Genomic DNA, 23007 nt, shown 5'->3' with positions numbered 1-23007 from the left:
TTCACATGGCTTAAGCAAAGAATTCAAACCTGTCAGGTATATCACTTGTGTTTCATTCCGTTACATCATTATTAGTTCCAGAAGCCCTATAAACTTTCAATATGATAACAATTATATCAGCCACCAATATCCATAAGCAGTTCAGTTCAATTCAATAATGATTTTTCAAATAAGGAATAGAATACATTCACATACAGATGACTACTGTTTATATATACAGTTAAAATGTCCTAAGGTTAGGCAGCCACAAAATCTAGGAAATAGGAATAACTATACTAAGATGTATTTGAGCAGAATACTTCCACACAACTACACGATCAATGTGGATTGGATTGGACTGGACTGGATGATAATATTCAGTACTGTACCAACTGCACTGGGACCAGTACAGTACAGTAAGGTCATTCTGCATCATCATATCTAAATCATGTTAATATCAATTCTAATCAAAAACCCATTTACAAATTATTGCATATACCATTTAACCATTCAAAGATGTAAATACATTTTAAAACAAAAATTCCTTAAAACACAAATTTCAGGCAGATACTAGATGAACACTACCACCAAAAATATCAGAGACAGATTAACGATCAGTGGTATCATAACTGTTGATCTTCCTATTTTGAGCAGTGTACAAGGATGCGATACTGTATACTGACAGTAATCTCACAGTGAACACACTCTGGTGCACTGCTTTCATTAACGATAAAATTATTACAGTACTGTATTCACTTCAGATACATGATCACACATGTAGCCAATACTGTAAAGTATGTATTAGTTAAAATCACCTCAACATCACATCTGACATTGAAAGGTCACTTTGATTGTCCATCTGTCACTGAAACTTTGGGAAATAATATTAATGCAGTATAGTATCTGCATGAAATTTGTTTATACAGTATTTCCAAAAAAGAGTAACCATGATGTAAGCATTGCCAACATATGATTCTCCTACAAGAAATTATTGTTTGAACATGACCAATTTGGAAATAATTTGTAGTTTTCCTAATGATACAAACAATTAGCTATTTGTAGGGATATTACTTTCAGCAAAGCTGAAAGGATGAGCCATTAGAATTTTAGCGAGGGTTAACTACTCATCCCGCTAGTTAGCAGGGGGGGTCAGGGTAGCCATCTACCCCTCTCACTCCCACATCTGTGACTGTGCTTCACTTTGCTTGGAGGTAGGACTTCGACGGGGGACAGGGTTGGCGGGCAAGTATGTATAAATAGCTAAGGTTTGTATCGTTAGGAAAAATACAAATTATTTCCAAATTTGTCATTTGTTCCGTAACAGGAATACAAACCAATGATATTAATAAGGGTGACTCGCCCATTAGGAGGGCAGATGTCCCTTCCAATCTAGCTTTTGGCCTTACCCGGGGTACTCTGTACGGTGAAGGTTAGTGCATAGATGAGGAAACCATAACACCTCGCTAAACCTGTTAAGTATGGTCTGCGGCCTACAAAAGCTGTGTGTTGAGTTGTAAGCAATGTGACTGTCAAGGTAAAAGTTATTTTGAGTCTTGTAGGAAATAACCAGGTTGACCGAGACATTTCCAATACCACCTTGGCAGGGTTCGGGGATGCAACAGTACTGGAACAATACTAGGTTGCACAAGGAAGCAATGGTTTACCTGCAGAGGTTTGAGGTCAGCTTGCACAAAGGACCCAGAATGCCAATTTCCCCAAGAGAGGGGAGGAGGAAAAAAGGAAAAAGAGCCAGATATTTTGGTTCAATCACACAAACTAAAACCAGGTAACCAATGTCGTCAATTATCTGCTACTTGTCCAACAAGAAGCGTGAGGTACTGAACTAACTGTTGTACAGCCACCACAGGACCAATAGAAAACATATCGGGGTTCCTGTGAGTCACGTCTTGCAGGTAGTGTGCGGTGAACGTTGTCCAACGTTTCCACACACCAATTTGTAACACCTGCGTCATAGAGTAGTTTCTTCTGAAGGCCAGGGACCAGGCTATGCCTGACATCATGAGCTCTGGGTTGACATGTTGGTGGAAGATCGGGATTCAGGGCAAGGTCAATGACCTTGAGATTCCATGCAGAGATGGTGTTCTTCGTGATCCTCCTCTTGTTTCTGCCTGTCCTGACGAAGAGTGATAGAACTCCGGGCCGAGCTGCTGTTGTTCTTTTGAGGTAGCGCCTCAAACACCTTACTGGAAATAGTAACAAATGCGCCTCAAACACCTTACTGGGAATAGTAACAAATGATCTGGGTCATCGGTTAGAGAGCGGAGACTCGTTATCTCGAAGGATTCGAATCTAAGATTCGAAACCCGCGGATTCTGAGTCTTGGCAACAAACTCAGCTGAAGATTACCTCTCTTAATTCCCTTGAATGGGCGATGTCATATGAGAGACCATGAAGTTCCCTAACTCGTTTAGCCGACGCCAATGCTAGAAGGAACAACGTCTTCCAAGTTAGATGGCAATCTGTTGCCTGGCGTAATGGTTCGTATGGAGGGCTTTTTAAGGACTTAAGATCTCGAACCACATTCCTAGGTGAGGTCTTACTTCAGACGGAGGACAGGGAACCTCATAACTCCATATGAGTAGAAAAAAATTCTAGCGATGAGGAAATGTCCATTCTTTTCAGTTTAAAGGCAATAGCCTTTAACTGCTGAAACCGAAAGGCGCATTTCTTCCCGCAAATACATGAGAAACTCCGCTATTGCTGGAATAATGGCATCAAGTGGAGAGATGCCCCTTCCATGACACCAACCACAGAAGACGTTCCACTTCACCTGGTCGACTGATGCTGAAGATTTCCGCAGGTATCCAGACATCCTCTTCGTAACCTGTTACAAAAATCTTCTCTGCATGAGGAGATACTGGATGGTCTCCAAGCGTGGAGGAGGTAGCGAAGCTACACTCTAGTGGAAAATGTTGCCATGCGGTTGACTGAGTATATGTGTCATGGAGGAAGCTCTATTGGTAGGTCCTTCAGGAGTAGCTGAATGATGGGAATGCGTAGACGTTAATGTTGTCCCACCACTGCTGGAACGCATCTTGCCAGAGAGCCCTGGGGTCTGAGACTGGGGAGCAGTACAGAAGGAGACTGAAGTTCAGGGCCGTTGCAAACAGATCCAGTCAGCGAATCCCACAATGTCAAGACTTTGTTGGCTACAAGATGATCTAAAGACCATTAGGAACCCACTAGTGTATCTGCGAGGCTCTGCTCAGGTTGTCGGCGAGCATATTCCTCGTCAGGAATGAAGCGGGCTGATAGTGAGACCGAGTGGACTTCCGCCCATCTCAGTATCTCTACTGCTAGATGGGATAGGGGCTGCAAAAATGTGCCTTGTTTTTTTTATGTAAGCCACTACCGTGGTGTTGTCATTAGTCACCCCCACCCAGCGACCTGCCTGGAACTGGTGGAACTCTTGAAGGGCCAGATATAAGACCTTCATCTCTAGGAGATTTATGTGAAGGTACTTTTCGGACTCTGACCAGAGGCCTGAGGCCGTTTGGTGCAGTACGAGGGCCCCCCCACACATCCTTTGATGCGTCCGAAAACAGCATTAAATCATGTGGAAGGACGAGAAGGTTGACACCCAAGATGACACTAGGGTGAATACTCTTGTGAAGACCTGAGGTGCTGTGGAAAGACTGAAGCACAGCACCTTGAACTGCTATATTTTGTTGTTGATAATGAACCGTGGATACTTCCTTGAAGATGGATGGACTGGGATCTGGAAGTATGCATCCTTTCGATCCAGTGTACACATGAAGTCCTGTGGTCTTACCGCTTGCCTGACCGTGTCTGCTATCTCCATGCTGAACGAAGTCTGTTAGACCAACTTGTTCAGAGCCGAGAGGTCTATGACTGGTCTCCAGCCTCCAGATGCCTTCTTCACAAGAAAGAGTCAACTGAAGAAGCCTGGGGATACGTCAAGGACCTCCTGGAGAGCGCCCTTCTCCAACATGGTCTGGACTTCGGTCCGAAGGGCCTACCCCTTTACTGATCCCATTACTAAGGAGCTAACAAGCACTGGATTCTTCATCAGTGGAGGGAGAGATCAAATGAACGGGACGCAATACCATGAACGAATCAAGGACACCATCCAGAGTTCGTCCCTGAGCTGCATCAGCCTGGTCCAGCAGCTTTATAGGCATCCCCCTACTGGTGGACAAGCTGGGGTGATCTCCTATCCTAGAGTTTGCGGCTTCTACCGTCACCTCTCTGCTGTTTGCCTCCACGAGAGGGCTTAGTGCCTTTCCGGTCCTTGACAGGAAAGGGATTTTTAAACACAGTCTTTTCCTTCGCTGCCGTCTTGCTGGCAGATAGTTTTGATTTGCTGGGCTTTGGAGGAAGGAGTCCTGGTGGGACTTCGTCCACCTCTCCGCAGCCTGTTCGACATCCTTTGGCTCAAACAGCGAGGAACCCTCTAGAGAGAAGTTCTGGAGTCTGGCAATCTCAGCATTACGGACCTGTTGGTGGAATCTCTCGACCATCGCATCCCTTCGTTTCAAGATGGTATTCGCCCCCAGGTTTGCCAGAAACTCTATGGTTCTGGTACCTAAGAGAAGGAAGGTCTCCATAGCCTTCCTGGTATTTCTTTAGAAATATCTTCGGTCCATACAAGGATTCCCATAGATCCCAACCAAAGATCCAGCCATGAAATCGCCATCGTGATCTTCTGATTCAAGATTTCCGATGCCGTGAAGGTCACCTGACGAGAAGAGGGCCTCTCTCCAGACTCCCTTAGTCAGATTCTCAAGTGGTGGAGAGGCAACGTCAAGCATGTTTCTTCCAGGATCTCACAGTACCTCCTCTTGTAGACACCCGAAGGTGGGAGGAGTTAGGCGGACAATCCTGAATGATACAACCCACAGTTGTCTGCAAGCTGGGAGGCTATCTTACACCGAGCACCCTTTAACCCCCGGGGAACCAGGGCAGAGATGCACTGGACTTCGGGAGTCTGGGTGCCCAAGACACGGTTTAAGACCAATTGATTGATTGATTTGAGGTTTTCTGGCATCCTGACATTTAAGGTCATTGAGGCCAATATTATTTATTATAAATAAAGAACAAAAGAATATTCAATTAAAACCATAAAAGCAAAAATATCTTAAGTTAAATAGCTTTCAGAAGACATGCTTCTGAAGTAAAGCTAAAAATACTGCTAGCATGGTTGGACACATCATGTCAAAAAATCTTGGCAAAGATGAACCTGCCATCCTCACCTCGAGCCTCAAACGAATATCTACTTCTTTCACTACTATAAGTGGGGCATTCAATCTACAAATGCCTCACTGTCAGGGGTACCAAACAGTCATCGCAATATGGGTGGTGTTGACCAGTAAGCAGATATTCATGTGTCAACTGAGTGTGACCAATGTGAAGAGAACAAAGAGTAGACTCCCACTTTCGGGCCATCATGTTATACTTCCAGGGGGATATAACATTTGTTACCTCTCGCATCTTATTTTCAACCAAACCATCCCAATGCTGTTGCCAACTATTAGAAATCAATTTCTTAATGTTGGGTAAACAATCATCACAAAGAATGAGATACCTTCTTGGTTGCAATTCAGCAGCCGAATTCTTTGCTAGTAAATCTGCCTTTTCCTTTCCAGACACACCTATGTGAGCCGGAACCCAGCAAAATTGGATAGTTATACCTCTCAGTCCAATAATAAATAGCCATTCTAAAAACTTTAAAACTAAAGAGTTACTGGAATTAAAAACTTCAAAAGCTTGGAGGACACTACTTGCATCATTAATATCGATAAAATTATCCCCCCCTTCATCCAACGCAATTTTTCAACAGCAGTTAGTATGGCGTACAGTTCGGCAGTGAATATGGAAGCTGTTAGAGGATGTGCACCTCTAAAATCAAAAGCATTACTACATACTTCAAGTCAGACACCAGCAAAGGATTTGGAGCTAACAGTATACTGTATATATAAAAGTCGATTCCTTATCTTCTGCAACATGTTCCATAAAGAGACCTGGATTCTAAGTAGGTCATATTCTTTTTAACTCTAATAAAATACTTACAAAAAGATACCTCTGGTAATTTCCATGGAGGCATTGATACCTTAAATGAGAGCACCTTAGTTCTAACTGTATCAAGATTGTCTATCAATTGTTTCACCCGAAAAACATAAGGTTGAGGGGATTTTGGGTGCATCTCAAAATATGTTGAGTGCTTTACAAGGCTTGCAGTCTGACAGGCTATAGAATTGAGAAGCATTTGCAACCTAAACCAATACTGAATAATGGAAGACTTTCGGTAAAGGTCTAACAGTAATTCATCCACGTCAACATGGAGGCTTGGAATAGGCAAAGTTCTAAAGGCTCCTGTTGTCAATCTTATACCCATATGGTGTACAAAATCTAAATTCTTTAGACGCCTTCGGGTGGCTGAAGAGTATATTTCACACTCCTAACTAATTTTTGAAAAAATTAAGGCCTTGTATAACTTTAAAATAGTTTTGCGGTCTACACGCCCCCACCCCCTGATGTATGGTACAAACTTTTTAAAAGATTCAAAGCATCAAGACATTTTGCTTTTAATGATTTTAAATGAGAAACCCATGACAACCTGCAATCAAATATCACTTGCACATGGGGTCCATTGACCTTTCATGTACAGTACATAGCAAGGTCTGGATGTACTCCCCGAATACGACAGAAATAGACAACAGTAGTTTTGCTTGTCGAAAACTTAAACCCATTTATATCAGCCCACTGAATAATTTTGTCAATTGCGAGTTGTAGTTTTCTCTCAACCATTGCCATTCTAGCTCCAGCAAATGATATGGAGAGATCATCTATTGAAAGAATATCTTGAGGAATGACAGAGGATATCCCATTAATTGCTAGTGCAAATAGGGTTACACTTAGCACACTACCTGGGTAACTCCTTCCTTCTGACATTTTCTCTCCGATAGGGTTTCCCCAACTCTTACTTGAAAAAATCCATCTGAAATAAATGACTGAATGAATGACGGTAACTCTCCTCGCAATCCCAAATTATGAATGGTTTTAAGTATGTCATATCTCCATGCAGTATCATATGCCTTTTCAAGATAAAAAAAGACTGTCACATGGTGCTGTTTGGAAGCAAATGCTTCACAAATAGAGGACTCAAGTCGTATCAACACATCAGTTGTTGAGTGCATTTATCTAAATCCACACTGGATAGGTGATAAAATACTCTTCTTTTCCAGATACCACATCAATCTTGCATTGACCATCTTCTCCATGATCTTACAAAAGCAAGATGTCAATGCAATTGTTCGATAGTTTGGTGCTAAAACCTTATCCTTATTGAGTTTTAAAAAGACTAAAATAATTACTTTCCTCCACACAGATGATGTTGGTGTTCTACTGTTAACATAGGAAACGAAAGACACCCAAGACTGGCGCCTAACTTCTTTAATGGCACAACGCAACTGTGCTCTACATTTCTTGTATATGATTAAATTCTCGTCAGTAGGGTGTCTGCGCAATAGTTAAAAACCTTGTGGCTCTGTGCAGGGCAGCTAGTTCTGAAGACCACCAGGGGACTGATCGTCGTTTGAATATCCCTGTTGTTTTGGGAATGGAATTGATTCCTGCTATGTGAAGAGTTCCATTTAAGTACCATATTTGACGGCCTATAAGACGCACCATCATTTCAGCAGGTCAGATTCAGAACAGTTTTTAGAGCATTTAAGCACATATTGTTGAAAATAGTCTAGCTGTAAATTGCACAAGCAGAAACATCATATATATCCATGCATAAGACAACCATTAGTGCACAGACAAGCTTTGTTGTTTAAATAAAAATCCAAAATTAATTAAATAAAGACCATTTAATATCATGTTTTTGCTAAACACGCTACATAAAACCGAATGCAGTTTTTTTTTTATAACCCATCATATCCAACAAACGAACGTATTTACACATCTATATTAAAGTTAGCTTTTGCAGCAACAGATATCTTACCAAGTACTATTGGTTATGAAATAATGTTATCAATTTTGTTTTACTTCACCCTTAGTAATTAGAAATAATTGAAATAAGAGTAATTCTAAAGCAAGTTTTTCCTAATAAACGCTGCCAAGAACAGGAAACGTAGTTTTGTTCAAGTTTCATTGCCGATCATAATGAACAAACAAACGCATTTACACATTCAAGCGATAACTAACAATACTAAGAGCTTTTAGTAAAGATGTTATTACAAATATTTTACTTGCCATGTCCCTAAAAATTTCAACAAGTCGCATAACAGAAAAGCCATTTTGTTTGTGTTTAGTCAACAATAAAGTACCGCTAATGACAGTATGATGCGACAGAGAAGATTGTGCTTGATTGGAGAAAGAGTGAGGATAATTTGAATCATTGTGGATTTTAATGAACAATAAATATGCTAATCTAAACTTGATTACTACCGTTATTAACGATACCATCAAAATTATCGAAGGCTAAGGAAAGAGGAAGTTAAAAGATAGCTGAGAATGCAATCCTAACTCGATGTTTACATTTTGTCAGCTGATGTTTATAAATGAAAGTTACAGCATTTCAGTTTAAATTGCTTTCATTTTAACAAACTCAATTTTAAAGCACCTGTAAAAATACAATGATACCAGCAATAAAAACAAAAAAAGGATGCATAGAGTTTAGTGCTGGTAAAAGTACCTAGCGTATGCTGGGTTAGATTAGCCTAAGCCTACGGTAGGTCTCAAACTTTACCTACGATGTATAAGACACAGGGCGAATTATTTAGCCAAAATTTTTGGAAAAAAGTGCGTCCTAAGGGCAGTCATATACGGTAAGTCTATGGCATCATCAACCCTTTCAAACTATTCTGCATTTCCTTCAATTTTGCTTAGCTCCCAAAATCTATCCCAGTCAGCCTTGTCAAGATTTCATCATGGCCATCTCTGTAAAGGTGAACCATTATTGGTGTTTATAATGACTGGTGCATGATTTCTAGCATGCCAATCCTCTATTGTCCTCCAATTAAAATCGAGAAGACAGTTAGAGCTTGCAATTGATAGGTCAATGCATGACAAGGTACCTGTCTGAATATGAAAGCGTGGGGGTTCCCCTGTATTAAGGAGTCCTACATCTTCATTATCCACAATTGATGATATTTCACCCCATAAAGAATGCCTACCATTACAATCTCCTAATAAGGGTTGTTGTGGCCTGATTGGTAACGTCTCTGCCTGGTGTTTGCCAGTCGGGGGTTCGAGTCCCGCTCAGTCTCGTTAGTGCCATTAGTGTCAGCAACCTTACCATCATTGCGAGCCAAGGTTGGGGGGTTTGGGGGGAGCCTATAGATCTATCTGTTGAGTCATCAGCAGCCATTGCCTGGCCCTCCTTCCTAGCTTGGGTGGATAGAGGGCTTGGGCGCTGTACATATGATACATGGTCAGTCTCTAGGGCATTGCCCTGCTTGATAGGGAAATGTCACTGTCCTTTGCCTCTGCCATTCATGAGAGGCCTTTAAACCTTTAAGAGAAAAGGTTGTGCAAGTTGTTGAATCACCTCTAAAAAATTATCATACGAGATGTTATCATTTTGAGGTAAATAAAAGAGTGCTAATTGTGTATTTTCTCCCTATATCTCTCGGTACAACTACTGTCTGCAAAGGGGTACAGATAGACAAAGATTTTTGGGGAACATCTCGACAAACGTATATTAGACTTCCCCCATAGCTCCCTGCTCGTTGATCATATGGTGTCCTATGGCTAACATACTCTCGAGGACGAGGAGTATTAGCATCGAGCTTGATCTCCTGTAGACATATAATTATATGGGATTGCTCACGTATGAGGAGCTTAAGTTCTTCATATTGCCCCCTTAAACCCTGGCAATTCCATAACAGAACAGAGGAAAAAACTATGGTTTACTTTTCGGAAGAAACCTTGGATGAAGTCTTCCCATAGAATCTTGATATATTGGGTTTTGTGTTTGTCTTTTTCTTGGTGTCCTTTTGATCTAATTGTTGATGTGGATGGTGGACCTCAACTTGAATTTCTGATTTATTTGTCTTCACGTTGATCAGAAACCTCAGCAGACAAGACATCCTGTTTATTTGAAGTCATGACTTTAATGTTTCTTATGGTAGGAAGCGATAAAAATGGAAGTCTCTCTCTTTTTTTATTAAAAGGTCATGAGCTACCAGGTTTTTGCACCTTCCTCACTACAGATGCACTACGTAAATTGGTTTCAAGTGGAACCTCCATCAATTCAGGCAAGGACACAGCCTTAGAGAGGTTTGTACTATTGTTTAGAATGGGAATAGATGGCTTTTGAATATCTTTCAGATCTATAAGTATCAGTTTTGTTTTTTCTACACTTTCTGGATATAAATTTTCACTGGGACTTTCATCTGTAACTACTTTCATATCTTTCTTTATGTTAGAAGTGAGGATATTATTTTAATCAAGTGTGTTTTGGCAAGTTTTTCTTAAAAATACATTGAAACAGGTTGTCGTGGCCTTATCTGCTTTTCATGAGCTCTTTAAAAGTAACCCTTTCCATGGTCCCAATGGACTGAATTTCTTTTGTAAATAAAAAACATTAATACAGCTTTCAGATGTAGCTGGGTGTGCTTCCCCACAATGTATACAACTTGGATTTTCTGTGCATGCTCTATGACTGTTTTTCCACAGTTAGTACAAACAGCTGGCTTATCATTTAGTTTTTCCTTACACTTCTGGCTTAAATGGACATAAATTTGGCAATGATAACATCGCAATGGTGAAGGGATGTATGATTTCACCTTCAAACAGACAACCAACTTTAATAACATTAGGTAGTCTACATAGATTAAATGTCACAACCAAAGTAGCGAGAGGAATGCACTGTTCTCCAACTCTTTCTCATTCTGACTACTTTTACTACTCCTTGTCTTCTCAGTTCATCCTCAATTTTATTTTCCCCTATGTCTAACAATTCTGGAGCATATACCACACCCCTATCCGGGTTGAAAGTGGCGTGCAAAACGCATTTAACACTATGACCATTCAATGTTGAAAGTGTTTTTAATCTTTCACTTTGTATTGGGGATAGTGTGTCGATCAAAAGATTTCCTTTTCCCTGGGGAAGAATTTTTGGTTGCCCTTCATATATAAATATTAAATATTTCCCTATTACAGTAGCTTAAACATTCACATGCTCATGTCTTCCATTTTCAAAGTCCAAAATAAAAAAAAAAATCCTAATTTACTACTTCATAGTGACCAGGTAATACTTCTTTTCTATATTTTTCTGTACTGTCATCATTTCTCGCTCTCTCTCTCTCTTTCTCCTTCTCTAGTTTTTGCTTATAATTATTCTTTACAAAACGTGAATAGGGTTCTAATGTTACAATATTAGAACCTGAGTTGGAGCTGTCTGTACCGAGGTCCATGTTTGTATTTTCCAGGTCCTCAACAGAAGGGTTGGATTTTTTAGAAGACGCAAGCCGGGTTATCAACATCTTATCGGAGGATGTCAGTCCTCCTATCCCAAGTGGCCCAACACGAGAAGAGGCTTCACCGGGGACCAGTCCTCTATCAGAGAGGGGCTGCCTCTCCTTGGGTAGGCGTTCACTGGTCAGTGGGGGTAGTTAGCCCCTCCCACTGAAAACTCCAACGCTTGGCGTCACCAATTACCCGTAAATATGGGCAACTTAAAACCGGATCACTTGAACAAGACTCTTAACACAGATATGGTCTGCACCCAATGGGATCTGCCAGAGGATGATGGTGTCTAAATTGGTACAGGTTGAGATGGCATGCCGTCCATCCCACACTGAGCTAAATCCAAAGAAGCAGCTAAACTATAATCAAACAAGCCAAAGTCATCAACAAGTTCATGCCCAAGAGGAAGATATGGGAGAATAAAAGAAATAACCAAAAGGAAAAGAGAAAGTGCTGATTAATTCAGCTGGATCAACAATTGGGCACCATGGTCCAGCGGGAAAGCAGTTCCCACTGTTCATAAAAGCCAAGCTGCTAATCCCTAGTCCCCTCATCCTCGTCAAAGCTTCAGCATCTGGGGGGCGGTCTAAGACCGTATCCTTGCCTTCCCAAGAAGCCATCTCTGGATCTGACAATCCGTTGAGGGCCCTCATGCAAGCCTGAACCTGCCAGAACGCATGTTCTGACCCTGGTCGCCATCATTTGTTGGGCTGAGAGCAATGTCGTTGTCATCCATTGCCGGGATCTTGTCTCAGGGTGGGTCATGGTCAATACCTGGAAGGCTAACTAGGCTCCTGACCCTCCCTGAGGCTCTTTGACTCCTGGAAGATGATTTTGGAACATTTGACTCCCTTTTTGGGGGGAGAAAAAGGTCTGCATGGGATAATCTTAGTGTGGCGAGTACCAAGAACCTCTTCAGGATCCAGTGAAAGAGAGTCCACTCTGAGAGCTTACTCTGTCAGGAATGGTTGGGGGAGAGTCCAAAAATGACTCTTCCCTGAGAGTACCTCCCAGATGTGAAGAGGGGGCATCGCTGGGTAGATGAGGGGATGGCTTTTCGGCAATGACCTCTGACCTCGAAGCTCTCGTAGGTGGCAGCTTGACTTTGGACAACAGAAAATTGTCAGGAATCCCTCTCTTCCCCTTCAAGGGAGATGCAGCCATAGTTTTTTGCCTTGAGTGAAGTTTCCCATTGAAACCCTGGAGGCCTCCGAGGGGCGAGGAGGATTGATACTGGGCCCTAAGGTCTGGGCTATGGCCCTGACTAAGCGCTGAACCACGGCTGTTTGCTTATGGACGCGCTTTCCGACAGTTTCCCCAAAGGGAAAGAGGCCGATAGGTCCTTCCAAGGAGTCTTCATCACACAAGAAGAAGGGAGCAATGGCACAGGTTCCTTCCTCGGTGCTGGAATCCTTGGGATCTTGAACCCCTGAAGCTTGCCACGGCGGTTGCACTGTTATGCGTTTGCTGGGAGGGTAATGGGGTAACGATGAACAGTGGGACCTGGAAAGGGTCTTACCTTCCTGCTGCTTGGATGATGATGATGGTGAGCAATCCTCTCTAGGCTGAGGATGGTTACTCACCTTAGTGGTTAACCGCTGGGTAGTCGAAGGATGTTGAAAAACAGCTGGGTACCGAGCTGGAGAGCCTGGCGATCGCTGACGAGCTGCCTAAAGCCGGTTTGTCGTCAAAGGCTGTTGATGAGTCGATGAACAATGATGCGTTGCTGAGCGTTGTTGCTAAACCGCGTGGATAACTGCCACAGCCCGATGAGAAGGCTGATGATGGACCAATGATCGACGAGGCGATTTGCAAACCGCAGGGGAGCGACACGATTGGTGCACAAGTGCACGGGGCTTACACGAAACATGATAAAATAATTCAGTCAGCAGCCGGGTGAAAATGGTCTGCTGTGAGGTGAGTTGGCGACTGGCAAGCAGACGGTTCACGAGGTGCATGCCCCAATAAAGTGTCTTGATGAGTGGGTGAATACTTGGCAAGCGGACGCTGAACAGGCGAACGGGCAACAGGTGGAAGGTCCCGACGCTGGTGAGCTGGCGATCTATGAGATGGTGGCTGAGCAAGCGATTGACGAGCAGGCAATAGAACAGGAGATTCACAAATCGTTAACTGGACAGGCGATTGCCAAGTTGTCTGCTGGACAGGCGATTCATAAACTGTCGGCTGTACAGGCGATTGACAAGCTGTCGGATGGGCAGGCGATTCACGAGCTGTAGGTATGCGGGAGTCTGAACTTCGAACCTGATGAGCAGGCGAATGCTGGACAGGAGGCTGACGAGATAGAGATCGATGTGCAGGAGCTCGGCGAGCAGGTGAATAGCGTGTAGATGGACAGTGAACAACTGCTGGACGCTCAGGCGACGTGATGTGACCAATGAGCACATACTCCAGACGAGATCGCGAATAATTGCAGAAGAATAAACCGCAGTTCATTGGGAAGATGAGTCAAAAGAGCCAGGCAAGGGTCAGGAACCAGAAGAGGCAGGCTGAGAAGGATCCTTTGAAGAGGGGAGCTGCGGAGAGGATGAACCAAAAAGAGGTCTCTTGACTGAAGGCATAACGGAGAACGAGCATGGCGAGGTCTACTGACACAACGACGTTCCTCAGCAACCGGTGGATCAGTAAGCCTCCGAAGAGTTCTCTATGAGTGCCTCTTAACGAGAACGAGGAAGGGGAACACTCTCAGGGACTTTGCTCTCCGCCAGAAGGACGTTCATCAAGGGGAGAGGTACAGTCCTCGGCGGCAGCAGCAGGGAAAGCAGAAGCTGGAAGGGCAGCAGACGAAACCTCAGACGCTAAGACGTCGAATAAGGACAAGGGGTCGACAACTGAAGCTAACAATCGCTGCATCTCAACACCATAGTGGAGTAACTACAGTGCTTCCTTGCAGGCAGGACCAGGTAACCCCAAAGAAGGCCAAACCTGTAAAAGCGGAGAGACACGGCTTCCCTCGGGGGGAGACAGGGGGCACCTCACTAGGGGAGGCAGCACCGTTTCTCGAGGGATGAACTTGACCGGGGGTCAAACGGCATACGCTACTACTCGACGGCTCCCCGGAGGAAACTGTTAAAGTAGGCGCTTCAGAGGAAGGTCTGGAAGCGAAAGAAGTCTTGGGTTTCTTCTGCTTCAAAGAAACCTTCGAAGGAGAAGAGTCTCGCTTAGACTTCTTCTTTCGCCGATGCCCATACCTTTCCCAATGGTAGGCAGACCACTCCCGTCATTCATCACACTTATTGGATTGGTCACAATGTTGGCCCCTACACAGAGGGCATATGCGGTGGGGATCGATATCCACCGCGGATATGAATGTGCAGCCCTCCGAAGTAGGAAAGGTACGCATGGCCGATGGAAGAGCTCAGTTCACACAGACACTCAAAAGAGACAAAGACAAAACAGATTAATGGCAGTCCACAATTTAGAGGAGGAAGAGTGGTAACAACCATTCTCCATTGGAGCCAAAACAAAGTGAAGCACAGTCACAGGTGTTTGAGTGAGAGGGGTAGCTGGTTACCCATTAACCCCTCCCCACTAACTAGCAGGATGGGTAGCTAACCCTTGCTAAATTCTAATGGGTTGTCCTTTCAGCTTCTCCAAAAGTTATTCCCTTATAAATAGCATTGGTTTGTATTCCAGTTACGGAACAAAGCCACTTTACATATAATGATGTACCCAATCTGGTTTGATATACAGTAGCTAACCTAACAAAAATCATCAATCTGATGCTTGGTTATCTATTTGGGAATAGATTATTTCCAATTTATGTAATGTGGGCCATATGGTTCAGCCTGAGGCCTGGGAGACCATTCAGCAGAGATGCTAAAGGGAGAAAACCCCCAAAGGAAAATAAAGCTGACAACTTGGACAGCAAGAAGGAAGGAAATGGGAATGGCTGTAGGATGAAGGCTAAAAAAGGGTACATCTTGGCCCTGAGAAACATGTACTCTCTTTATCAATGCCTACAGTGCACTGACATAACTAACTGCTCTACAGATACACTAAAGACTCATTTGTTGTTACTCTGAACATCTCAGGCATCTGACAGGCTTCTAGATTTTAACCCTCTATGAATCCAACGACAAACTTTGGCATCATTCGTTTAAATAACCAAGAGTATCATGTAGAAAATTTATCCATCTTTGTTATGCAATTTTCAGTTTTCTATCTTCATTCTTTTGTTAGTTATACAACCAAACACCAAATTAATTAGGTTGATACATGATGTGACGTCACTGCTCACCGCTAAAAAGTTTGCCCCTGGCTAAAAATCATGTCACAAGCAAGATACCAAAATGTTAAGGTTAAAACATTAGTACTGTCCTCTTCCAGCTTTATTATTATTCACGTGTTCCACTTTTAACCCTGGATAGGTACGGTGGGTCGTTTGCGACCCCGAGCGTCAAAAAAAAACAGGTTTTTCTCACGTGACTCACCCCTGTGACTGAATTTGTGGGTGATCGACCTGCAGGAGGTGTCTCCCCTACACGCTCTAGTAGTGTCCAGATGTGCATTGCTGTAGCTGTACTCCTTCCCCGATTTCTGAGACGCGTCGGGGTCGTTCGCGTCCGAGTTTACCCTTCTGAGGTAGTTTGCATAATTATCAAAGTTATTACGTATTATGAAATTGTCGTAGAATGGTGCAACTTGTATAGGTTATCAGTTGTGGAAAGTCTTGGTGGATTGTTTGGCTACCATGTGCATGTTTTTTTTTTTAGTTAAAATGTCGTTCATCACCACGAGGACCATTTTACCGCGAGTGCCCCTTTTTCATTTTTTTTCATTTTTTTGCCAAGTCATTTTTCCGTAAGATATTGCCAAATAGTGTCGTAAAACTTTTGCTTGTTTAGTGTTGGAAAGTGTGTCTAGATGATCTGGCTACCCATGCATGACTTTGTTTTTGTCAGATACGACGTAGTTATTGGTATATTGGGTATTTAACTGCGGTTACCAATTTCTGTTTTTTTTCAATATTTGTAAAAATTACTACGTAGTAAGGAATTGCCGTATATTATTCATTTTTTTTTCATGTTTATGTGTTAGAAAGTGTGCCTTGATGGTTGGGCTAACACGTGCATGTCTTTTTTTTTATCTGAGATGTCGTATATTAGAATGTCGGGCATTTTACCGCGAGTGTCCCTTTTTAATTTTTTTTAATTTTTTTGCCAAGTCATTTTTCCGTAAGATATTGCGAAATAGTGTCGTAAAACTTTTGCTTTTTTAATGTTGGAAAGTGTGTCTAGATGATCTGGCTACCCATGCGTGATTTTGTTTTTGTCAGATACGACGTAGTTATTGGTATATTGGGTATTTAACTGCGGTTGCCAATTTCTGTTTTTTTTTCAATATTTGTAAAAATTTACTACGTAGTAAGGAATTGCCGTATATTATTGATTTTTTTTTCATGTTTATGTGTTAGAAAGTGTGCCTTGATGGTTGGGCTAACACGTGCATGTCTTTTTTTTTTATCTGAGATGCCGTATATTAGAATGTTGGGCATTTTTCCGCGAGTGCCCCTTTTTATTTGTTTTGCATTTTTTTGCTTAGTCATGTTACCGTAAGGAATTGGCAAGTAGTGTCGCAAAACTTATATTTTTATAGTGTTGGAAAGTGTTTCTAGATGATCTGGCTACCCATGCCTATTTTTTTTTTTAGCCAGATATGGCGTATATATAAGTATGTGTTCGATTTTCCTGTGATTGCCATTTTTTCGTTTTTTCCCATTTCTTTCAAAATTACTACGTACTAAGGAACTATCACAGAGTAATATTTCATTTATATGTTTATTTGTCGGAAAATATGCCTTGATGGTTTGCCTAGCACGTGGCTGAAATTTTTTTTTTCTGAAATGCCGTATATTAGAATGGCCATTTTTCCACGAGTGCCCCTTTTTATTTGTTTTGCATTTTTTTGCTTAGTCAAGTTACCGTAAGGAATTGGCAAGTAGTGTCGCAAAACTTATATTTTTATAGTGTTGGAAAGTGTTTCTAGATGATCTGGCTACCCATGCCTATCTTTTTTTTAGCCAGATATGGCGTATATATAGGTATGTGTTCGATTTTCCGGTGATTGCCATTTTTTCGTTTTTTCCCAATTCTTTCAAAATTACTACGTACTAAGGAACTATCACAGAGTAATGATTCCTCTAGATGTTTATTTGTCGGAAAATTTTGTTTACTTTTTTTTTGATTGAATATCATCAAATTTTTTTAGCTAAAATATTGTTTTACATTTTTTTTTTCGATTTTATTTCCCTTCAAAAAAAATTTTTTGGGTCAGAATTTTAATTTTATAGTCGTAAAATAATCGACAATTATCCAGCAACCCACCATACAATTTTTATGCATATCCAGTAATAATTAGATTAGTAAATAACACCTTGAAATTGACATACCCTTCCTACATTTCAAGTGGCAGATTAGGGAGTCTGAGTCAGTGTGGTTGGCGGCCATTTTGGGGACATATCCGAAGCGTAAGCTGCCCTATCTATATATATTCTTGTTCCCTATAGAATTTGTGATATTTTGGTATATTTTTACCTGCATAAATATCATATTATATATTAAATATATGTATTTTTTTACGAAATTTCCAAGTACTCAAAAAATTACCTTTAGATATGGCCCCTGATATAAATGTAATTTACAAAATAATGAAGATTTTTTTACATATTTCTATTTTAGGATAACATATGTTTATTCCCTAAAAAAATTAGCCACTTCCTATTTCATTTGGGTACCCAAAAAAATTCATGAAATTTGGACAATTTTTTTTGGCCAAAAAAAGTTACCCTTTTTTTCTCATTTCAGATCTTCACCTCCATGGGTCTGACTTCATCCAAAATACATCAAGATGTGTCCTAAACATTCAAGAATCAATTCCTAAAAGGATTTGTGTATATATGTATAAACTTTTTTTTTATGAATTTTTATGTCAGGTCTTTTTTTTTTTCTACTTAATTTTTTAAAATATTTATAATAAATAGTTTTTCTGCAGATGAGTAGTATTTATCTTTACAGTTGTTTTAAGCCTTCATTGAAGTTTTTTTTGGCAAAAGAAAAAAGGAGGTTACTGCAAAAACTGATTTTTCAAGAATTTTTTTTGGCGTCGGGGTCGTTCGCGTCCGAGTATACCCTTAAAGGGGTGTCCGAGGACCGTACCTATCCAGGGTTAATTGTTGCATCCGTTTGAAGGCTCTTTTCCACATTTTTTGTCAGTTTATTGGATTTAAGACTATGAAACCAAGCACTAGGAGGATTTCTTTTATTCCATAGATTTATATAATGAGATGATGCTCAAACCCATTAATTTACGTAAAATAGAAAACTGGAGAAAATTCATTTACAGTGAACCCTCGTTTATCGCGGTAGATAGGTTTCAGTCGCGGCCGCGATAGGTGAAAATCCGCGAAGTAGTGACACCATATTTACCTATTTATTCAACATGTATATTCAGACTTTTAAAACCTTCCCTTGTACGTAGTTCTGTTAACAAACTACCCTTTAATGTACAGAACACTTAATGCATGTACTACAGTACCCTAAACTAAAACAGGCACAAATATTAAAGGTGATTTTATATCATGCATTTCCTAAAAACGCTAAAAACCACGATAAAAAATGGCAACCAATGTTTTGTTTACATTTATCTCTGATCATAATGAAGAAACAAACTGGTGGTAGAGCTTTGCTTATTACCCAGACATATTTCCCATACTTTTCCCTTAGAACTACATCAAATCTTCGTACTTTAGATATATATATATATATATATATATATATATATATATATATATATATATATATATATATATATATATATATATATATATATATGTGTGTGTGTGTGTGTGTGTATAAATATATATATTTATATGTATACACATATACATACCTACATATATACATAAATACATGAATACATATATATATATATATATATATATATATATATATATATATATATATATATATATATATATATATATATATATATATATATACTGTATATATATGGGTTATGGAAAAAATCCGCGAAGTGGTGAATCCGCGATGGTCGAACCGCGAAGTAGCCAGGGTTCACTGTAACATCTAAACCCAAAAGGAGAAGAGTTGATGCATATTTATTTATGGTTATGATATTAATGGTTTTCTTTGGTGATTTCAACTTCACCAATTTTTTTACATTCCGGCATCTTGAAGCCAGAGTTTAACCCTTTTACCCCCAGGCTATTTGGAAATTTCCAACCCTTAACCCCCAAGGGTTATTTTTTATTCAAGCACATTTTGCAGTATATATTTTTCAAATTGCTCTAACAGCCTTAATTTTTGTCATAGAGAGGTCAGGTTGGTCTCATTCTCTTGGAAAATGCCTGAATTTTCTCAAAGAATTATCAAAAAAAAAAAAAAAAAAAAAAAATTGTCAATAGCATTTTTTTGCAGGGACGTACCGGTACGTCCATGGGGGTAAAGGGTTGTGTTTTGTGAAACGTACCAGTACGTCCTTTGGGGGTAAAAGGGTTAATAAAATGAAGTCAGAAATGTTAAGAAAAGTGGGAAAAATTATTACAATACAACTATGTTTCTCATCTGGCTGTAAAAGGTCAACATTGTGCATAGGAAAAATAGCCTACCCAGTACATTCTCAATTGATAGCAATGTAGTTTATAAAGACAATAGAATCAAGATAAAAGAAGTTAACATTACTCTATTATTAGTTGGTAGAACATCACAATGCTGCATTTAAATAAATTAAATTCCCACAGCCTGAACTGTCTATCTTTTAAAACAAAATTCAAATTCTATGTAAACTGTAATTTTCTATAAATCTAATATGACAAATTCGTAGATAATTTGTATTTTTCCTAACTATACAAACCTTAGCTATTTACATGGGGTAATTACTTCGGCGTAGCTGAGCGACGAGCCATAAAAGTTTTAACGAGGGTTTCCTACCCCACCGCTAGTTAGCAGGGGGTAGGGAGGGGTAGCTAGCTACCACCCCCCCCCTCTCACACACACCGGTGAAAGGCTCACTTTACTTAGAGGTAGGACTTATCTTGGGGGACAGGGCTGGCGGGCACATAACTGTAAATAGCTAAGGTTTGTATAGTTAGGAAAAATTATATTTTAATTATAAAATAAATTTTTGAATATACTGTACTTACCCGGTGAATATATAATAGCTGCAACTCTGCGGCTAGACAGAAAACATACTAAAAAACTCGCGAGCGAACGCTATGAAGGTTGCGGGTGTGCCCACCAGCGCCAACTGTCGGCCAGATACCACTCTTGTATGTAAACAAAACCTTCAATTCTTCTCGTCCCGCTGTGTCTCTATTGGGGAGGAAGGGAGGGTCATTTAATTTATATATTCACAGGGTAAGTATATTCAAAAATTTATTTTATAATTAAAATATCATTTTTAAATATTTAACTTAGCCGGTGAATATATAATAGCTGATTCACACCCAAGGAGGTGGGTAGAGACCAGAGTTAATTATGTTTACAGCGTATAAGCTAAGAGTTTTTTCATTTTGGCAGTTATCAATATAACAAAACCAAAATAAATAGGTACCTGGTGAGGAAGTTGACTTAGACGATTACTCTGCCTTGTAAGTCTGTCTTCCTCACGGAGCCCAGCGATCCTCTTAGGATGCTGACAGACTCCCAGGAGCTGAAGTATCAAGGGCTGCAACCCATACAACAGGACCTCATCAAACCCCTAATCTGGGCGCTCTCAAGAAATGACTTTGACCACCCGCCAAATCAATCAGGATGCGAAAGGCTTCTTAGCCTTCCGAACAACCCATAAAACAATATTAAAGACATTTCAAGAGACAGATTAAAAGGATATTGGAATTAGGGAAGTGTAGTGGTAGAACCCTCACCCACTACTGCACTCGCTGCAACGAATGGACCCAGTGTGTAGCAGTCCTCATAAAGAGTCTGGACATCTTTTAAGTAAAATGACGCGAACACTGACTTGTTTCTCCAAGAAGTCGTGTCCATAATACTTTGCAGAGATTTATTTTGCTTGAAGGCCACGGAGGTTGCTATATCTCTAACTTTGTGCGTCTTAACCTTAAGCAAACATCGGTCTTTCTCATTCAAGTGAGAATGAGCTTCTCGTATTAAAAAAATCTGATAAAATATGACAAAGAATTCTTTGACATAGGCAATGAAGGTTTCTTAACTGAGCACCATAATGCCTCAGGACATAATACTCTTTCCAGTTCGTTGCCTACGATCTCTGATAAGCAAGGAATATCAAAAGATTTAGGCCAAGGACGAGAAGGCAGTTCATTTTTGGCCAGGAAACCAAGTTGAAGTGAACAAGTGGCTTTTTTCTGTAGAAAAGCCGATGTTCTTACTGAAGGCATGAAGTTCACTGACCCTTTTAGCCGAACCCAAGCACACTAGGAAAAGTGTCTTGAGGGTGAGATCCTTCAGGGAGGCTGAATGTAATGGCTCAAACCTGTCTGACATGAGGAACCTTAGGACCACGTCTAAGTTCCATCCAGGAGTTGCCAAACGACGTTCCTTAGAGGTCTCGAAAGACTTAAGGAGATCTTGGAGATCTTTATTGTTGGAAAGATCTAAGCCTCTATGTCGAAAGACCGAAGCCAACATGCTCCTGTAGCCCTTAATCGTGGGAGCTGAAAGGGAGCGAACCTTTCTCAGATGTAAAAGAAAATCTGCGATTTGGGCTACAGAGGTACTGGACGAGGACACAGATGCTGACTTGCACCAGTCTCGAAAGACTTCCCACTTCGACTGGTATACTCTAATGGTAGAAGCTCTCCTAGCTCTTGCAATCGCACTGACTGCCTCCTTCGAAAAACCTCTAGCTCTTGAGAGTCTTTCGATAGTGTGAAGGAAGTCAGACGAAGAGCGGGGAGGCTTTGATGGACATTCTTTACGTGGGGCTGACGTAACAGATCTACCCTTAGAGGAAGACTTCTTGGAAAGTCTACCAGCCATTGAAGTACCTCGGTGAACCACTCTCGCGGGCCAGAGGGTAGCAACCAACGTCAACCTTGTCCCTCCGTGAGAGGCGAACTTCTGCAGTACCTTGTTGACTATCTTGAATGGTGGGAATGCATATAAGTCCATAAAAGACCAATCCAGTAGAAACGCGTCTATGTAGATTGCTTCTGTATCTAGGACTGGAGAGCAAAAGATTGGTAACCTTTTGGTCAACGAGGAGGCAAAGAGGTCTATGGTTGGTTGACCCCAAGAAGCCCAAAGACTCTTGCCCACGTCCTTGTGGAGGGTCCATTCCGTGGGTATCACCTGACCCCTCCGACTGAGACAGTCTGCCAAGACGTTCAAGTCCCCCTGGATGAATCTCGTCAACAGGGAGATGCCTCGAATTCTAGACCATAAGAGAAGGTCCCTTGCGATCTCGAGCAGCGTGAAGGAGTGTGTGCCTCCTTGCTTGGAGATGTACGCCAAAGTTGTGGTGTTGTCTGAGTTGACCTCTACCACTTAGTTTCGAAGACGCTTCCTAATATCATCAAGGCCAAGTGGACTGCTAATAGCTCCTTGCCGTTGA

At 41.1% G+C, this 23007-nt stretch overlaps 1 protein-coding gene across 4 annotated transcripts in view; it reads right to left on the bottom strand.

Annotated features, from left to right (window-relative positions):
• LOC137620750 (serine-rich adhesin for platelets-like) overlaps positions 1-23007 on the bottom strand; it is an 88908-nt gene that overhangs the window by 51714 nt on the left and 14187 nt on the right. The gene's annotated exons all lie outside the window — the stretch shown is intronic.

Source organism: Palaemon carinicauda, chromosome 27, assembly GCF_036898095.1.
Source record: "Palaemon carinicauda isolate YSFRI2023 chromosome 27, ASM3689809v2, whole genome shotgun sequence".
In the NCBI taxonomy this organism is placed as follows: Eukaryota; Metazoa; Arthropoda; class Malacostraca; order Decapoda; family Palaemonidae; genus Palaemon; species Palaemon carinicauda.
The sequence above is the reverse complement of the archived record's forward strand: the minus strand, read 5'-3'. Positions and strand labels throughout refer to the sequence as shown.